Here is a 6,000-nt window from a genome sequence, read left to right on the forward strand (position 1 = left end):
CAGATGTCTCATCAGTCATTTTGTCTCACCGATATATTTATGCTGTGTTTAAATAAGAGACCCAAAGCCTTTGGCTGGATGCTGGGATGTGGGACCCTGTTGTGCAGCCCTCAGCACAACCCTTAGAGCCTGTGAGCCAAGACCTGCAACTGTGATTACACTCGTGCAGGAGCTCTTAAACAGGCTGCTGCTGTGTCAACAGGGAAAAATAGGGCTCTGGCAAAATTTCCCATCCCGAGGGAAAGAAGGAAAGATGCCACGATGTCCAAGACGGGGGGAAAAAACCCCACAAAAACAAAACAAAAAGCCAGCTTGCTCGAGTAACAGGAAATTTTCTTAGTTCCCTTGCGTGTTGCTTCCACCATTTTAGTTTATTAATTTACATGCAAATTTACATGGCCTGAAGGAAAGAGTTCTTGTGCATCTCTTGCTTTGCTGTAATCATGGGGTAATCCATCACTAGCAGTCAGCTGGCTTTTGGTTGGCATTGTGGAAGAAAGGAGCACGATATTTGAAGGAGGAAAAAACAAGCAATTCAATATTTAGAAAAGAGAAATTTGAGGAAACATGCAAACTACAAAGGGAGGGAGCTTTTTTTCCTTAAACAGTAACCTCTGCTGATCTTCCTTCCATTTAGATCCAATAAATGACAGTAGGTTTGATTAACGACATGATGTAATTTTTTAAAATAAGGGTGTTTTAAAGAAACATGTGGATGCTCCATCCCTTGAGCTGTTGAAGGCCAGGTTGGATGGGACTTTGAGCAACTTGGTCTAGTGAAAGGTGTCTCAAGAGGGATTGGAACCAGGTGATCTTGAAGGTCACTTCCAACCCAAACAATTCAATGATTTTATGCAAAACAACAATATTTTTAAAAAGAAATCTATTATCATGTAACAATGTAATATGCCATAAGTCATAACATACAGTAATTTTTAGATAAGATAATTTTGGCTTTGACTAATTAGATAGTTTAGAATCAGGAGGGGAGAAAGGAAGGCAGAAATATTTAGGCTTCTTCCTTCTTTTTCAAGGATGTGTTATTAATGTTTTTTTTTATGATTGTAAATCTCAAATAGGCTTCAGAAGGTAAAATCTAATTCAGTTTGGGTGCTGTATTCCCTTCTACTTGAACTACACTTCCATTGTTGCAGAATAACGTGTAGATGCCATTTCCACGAGCACTAGAACTGGCTGAATAGAAATCTGATGTCAGACAAATCTCTGCTTCATTTCTCAGTTTTGGTTCCCCTTTTGAACTTGGAGGCAATCTTTGCAATTCAGTCCTTGACTCATTGGCTTAAATCTTGATCTTTTATATAGATACATTTTTGTTATTGTTTTAGAAAATCAAGCAAGACATGCTGTAAATACATGGGAATTGCTTGTAAGTGGGAAGTACAAATGATAATAATAGTTCACTTTATTTTAGAATTGGCCTAGTTAAGAGAAAAGTCTCAGCAGGTGAGAAATATGGTTCCCTGAAGCCAGCAGAGAAAGTTGGAGAGGATCTCTGACAGGAATCTTGAGTTTATGTGAGGTTTTCAATGCTTTTCTCCAAGGGAGCTGTGGCATTACTGAAACACTGTGGCAGACGCTTTTTTTCTTGTAATTATTGGCTGTTGTCACTGTTGTATTTGTGCTAAGTTGCTCTGGTTTTCTGAGGCTGCTTTTTGGGGTTTTTTTGGGGGGAATACAACCTCTAGTTAATTGTACTGTTTATGTTTTAATAAATACTTTCTATTCCTCAATTTAAAAAATACTTCCCTTCTTTCCAGACTTGGAGGCACTGCCTGAGAGTAGTAATTAAACAGGCAGCCCTGCCTCTGGCTGCAGGTGCCAGTGTTTTCAAGGATGTGTGATAGCAGTTGCATTGCTAAAATTACACTGTGGGTGGTGATGTGTTTGCAATGAGGAATACACAAAAAACCCCCAAAATACACAAAAAAACCCACTGTGCTGTAGTCTTTTTGTTTCTGTTGGGGTTTTCCCCATTATCCATGCAAATTCCTTTAGATAAAGGCAGTGTCTGGATGAAAAGGTGGATGAGCCTCATGTCTTGTGGCCAAGCTGATTTAGGGTATCTGTGCTGTGCACGTAACACTGGACTGTCCAAAAAACCCCAAATATTATGGAAGGAACACATTTGTTGTTTCCTCATCTTGGATCCACACAAACAAATTCCTTCCCTTCAGAATCCCCTGGCTGAGGACGCAGTTTCTCCTACAAATTAAAGCACAGAAATTTGCAAGGGATCAACTGAGTCTGTCCAGTTTGAGAACCTGGATTCAGTCCTGCTCCAGACTCTCATAGATGTAAAGATTGCTCACCTTCCCTTGTGTCATTAGGACAGAGTGTTCACACTTCTCTGCAATGGGAGCAGTCCATTCTTGTTTTCATCACTGCAGAGCACTCTTTTACTCCCATAAAAAAGGATATCTAGGAAGGAACAGGCAAGCAAAGCTTTTTCTGAGGTCTTGGCAAAGGGCAGATTGCTTTTCGTGGGAAGGGTGTTGGTTAGAGGAAAAGTCTGCCCTCCTCCCCAAACACTTCCCTGCTGCTCCATCTCCACCCAGCAGGCTGTGGATGTTTCAGCTGGAACAAGTTTCAGCCTTGAGGAGGACATTTGCCTGCTGCACCGTGCCAGCAGTCAAAACTTTGATTTTCCTGTGCTTTGATTCAGAGGAGGGATTCCATCTTTGAAAAATGACATAGAAAGCAACCAGTGTTAAAAGTTTGTAAGGACTAAAAAACAAGAGTCTGCCTCCAGGCACTCTGGGAAAAACAATTCCCTCCAAGATCCCAAATCTCCAATCTATTTTCCTAAGAGATCCCTGTCACCTTTCATAAGCTTAAGAACTGCTAATCAGTTCTTAATAATAGTAATAATAATAAAGGAAAATAGTAAGAATAAAAATAGTAAGAAAGCAAAGATTGTGAAGGTTTATATCCCTGTGGATATATATGGTTTATATCCCTGGGTTACTCTCTTCCACTGCAATAAATGTTTTTGTTTATACCAAGAGCATGAAGTTTCTCAAATAAAACTGTTTTGGGAGCAGGACTGAGGATTTACATCCCTCCCATGGCATTAGGGAGGTGTTGGAGTATCAAGCTACACACATCCTCAGCAGCTGTTTAGTAACACACAAACATAAGCCAGGCCAGTTCAATTTTTAGGATTTTTCTTACATTTTGGCTCTTTTTCCTTTCTAAAGCAATTTTACTATCTGTTTGGAAAAAAAAAACCCAAAAAACTATAAAAAGGGGTGAAAATATCTCTAGACAAATCTATAGTTCAGAGGGTACAAAGTGCTGTTTTAGGCTGCAGTGTGTCAGATCTTCATGTTACACCAGTGGGTCACCATTTACATGCCCAGTTTCCCCTTAATTAGTGTCTGAGGTACCTCCAGAAGAGGGAATTGACACTTTCTTTAGTAGATTTTCTGCAAGAGCACCTCATTAAGAAGCTCTCCACAAATTGTGGCACTCACAGCCTGCAAAATGAACAAGGATGTTGGATATGGTGCCACAAAATTAAAACAGGGCTCTGCAGATGGATGTAAGGAGACGGGAAATTTTCCATCTTTGTCACAAATACGTGGAGAGATAATTGTGGGATAGGCTCCATATGGAAGGAATTGAAGATATTGTGGTCTGTGCACACCTGTGTGTTACCTCCTTACTGGTATTTTACAGTAATACAGGGTTTGGCTTTGTTCTGAGATGTTGGCAACATAAGCTGCTCTTCGACAACAGAAACCAGTATTTAAATGTTATTTTAAACTTAAGCAAGAGGGGAAAAAAAAAAAAGAAGAAATAAAGTAGAGGGAGAGAGATGAAAGTCTGGATTCTCCCATTGGTGTGTATTTATATCTCTACGTCAGTGTAGCTGTGTGTTGTTCCTTAGCTTGATTTCATGAAAATTATGTCCTCTATCATTTCTGAGAAGAAAGACTGAGGAAGCTCTTAGTTTCCTTATGAATTTATATTTGCATTAATTTTAAAAAGACCAAACGCCACAGAAGTGCAGAATGTCTGTGGTGATTTAGGCGGTGGAAATGCACAGTTTCACCACGTTTTAAACATCATTATTCCATTGCAGTAAATCTGGCTGCTCACAGAATCAGGCCACTGGGGCTTGCTTCTATCTTTTGGCCTGGTCATGGCAAAGCATTGCATGGCTTTATTTGCTGAATAGTCTCAAAAGAAAAAAAAAAAAAGTAGAGTAAACTAAGCTGTTTTGTGTGCATAGGAAAGAGAAGCATATAATCTGTTCTCAAGGGAGGGAGCACAGATCCTCTGGTCTGCTCTAGGTTTAGTCATCGCTCTCCTGAGCCCCAGTCTATCCTGCTCAGGGTCCAGAGAGTGATTCCTCCTGCCACAGAGGGCTGGGAGCATTTCCATCAGCTCCTCTCCCTAGAGGTGTGATCCAAGGTGGATTATAACAGGGGATTAACCAACAGGTGTTCTGCCGAAGGATTATAAAAGCCCTCGGAAATTCCGAGTCAGAAGACTAAACCAAATGTTTCCAAAGGCAGAATAAACTCCTGGCACGGGGTTAAAGGTTGAGGCCATCTATTTCCATCTTTCTCATCTGTTTTTTTTTTTCTCATTTTTCTCTTGGCATTTCATTTCTGGAATAGATGTTTCTTTAATGAGCAATTCTAATAAGGCTTGCACTGTCACCTTTCCAAGGAAGGAGTTAGCTGTAAATTTTTCAGAGCTACTATACACAAATGTGTAGTAAGTGTTTTGTATTAATCTCCAGTCTGGTGCTTTGGGTTCCTGTCACCATTAAAAAGGCCTGATGCTTATGTGATCATCAGGATTTGGATATTGTGATGTCAGTTGAGGTTATCCAGGGAAATGGATATTATCATATAAATTCTTTGTGATAAAAAAATCCCAGTCCAGTAGGCCACATTAAGAAAAGTTCCTATTAAGATTTTAATTTCTAGCTAATTTTTAAACTTGGTCAACAGCTCCTCATCCCTCAACTCAGACCCCATCAACTTTTTTGACACTGTTGTTTTAAAAGACTTTTTTTGTAACTCATTGAGCGTTAATTGCATTTTGTTATTTGCTCCGTAATTGGCATAATGTAATGTGTTTGCAAAAATGAAGATATATGAGAACTCATTCTTTGACACTTCTTTTGGGTCTGATCACCAGTTAAATAGATTATTATTAAAAATAATGGTAACAGCTATGAAATTGCTATTATAATATTCAAGTAATCCTAGAAATCTAATTACTACTTGTATAAAAATTTGTTACATGCATTATTTAACAGTGTTCTTATTTCAGACAGTGTGGTGTCCGTGATACTAATTGGTGTCTTCCCATAATTTAAATACTAAAAAAATTATTACAGGGAAGTGTAAATTGATGAGCTCTCAGCAGTCTAAAATTAACATTCATGTGATGTATTTAGCAAGGAGAAGATCTAACTTGATTCCAGACAAGAGACTTAATAAGCTCTTTTTCAGTGGAAATTAGCTTTTTATGGGTAATGTAGTTTGACTATCTAGAATTTTATCTGTTCTGAAGGTCTTGCTGACTGGTACAACTCGCAGCATTTCCCCTAAACACTAGAGGACAAGTCCTGTCCTTCATTTAAATGGCATTTAGTGACTGTCCTTAAAAATTTCCCTTTAAAGGCGTAGACTGTTCACAGTTGCCTCATGACCTCTCTTGGAGTCTTTTCCATTTTCTTTAGGAAGAAGTTCTGTTCCTTTCTTTAGGAAGAAGTAAAAGTCTGTGTATTTACTTTTTCTTTTTGAAATTGCATTCATACATATTTTCATTTCAGCCATATTTACATTAGACATATATTATTATATTTTTGCGCCTCTCAGTCTTGCAGCTGCCCATGCTCTTCAGCCTCACTGGGTTCTGGTCTGCAAGAAACAATTGTGTGCTCTCTTATTTCGGAGTATTTTCCATCTTGAAGCTCCCAGCATGGCTCAAGTTCTCAATTTGCTTTTGCAGTGAGCT

At 38.9% G+C, this 6,000-nt stretch overlaps 1 protein-coding gene across 1 annotated transcript in view; it reads left to right on the forward strand.

Moving 5' to 3' along the window:
- Window positions 1–6,000, forward strand: part of MACROD2 (mono-ADP ribosylhydrolase 2) — an 837,487-nt gene that overhangs the window by 561,480 nt on the left and 270,007 nt on the right. The window lies entirely within an intron of this gene.

This window comes from Prinia subflava, chromosome 2, assembly GCF_021018805.1.
Source record: "Prinia subflava isolate CZ2003 ecotype Zambia chromosome 2, Cam_Psub_1.2, whole genome shotgun sequence".
Taxonomy (NCBI): domain Eukaryota; kingdom Metazoa; phylum Chordata; class Aves; order Passeriformes; family Cisticolidae; genus Prinia; species Prinia subflava.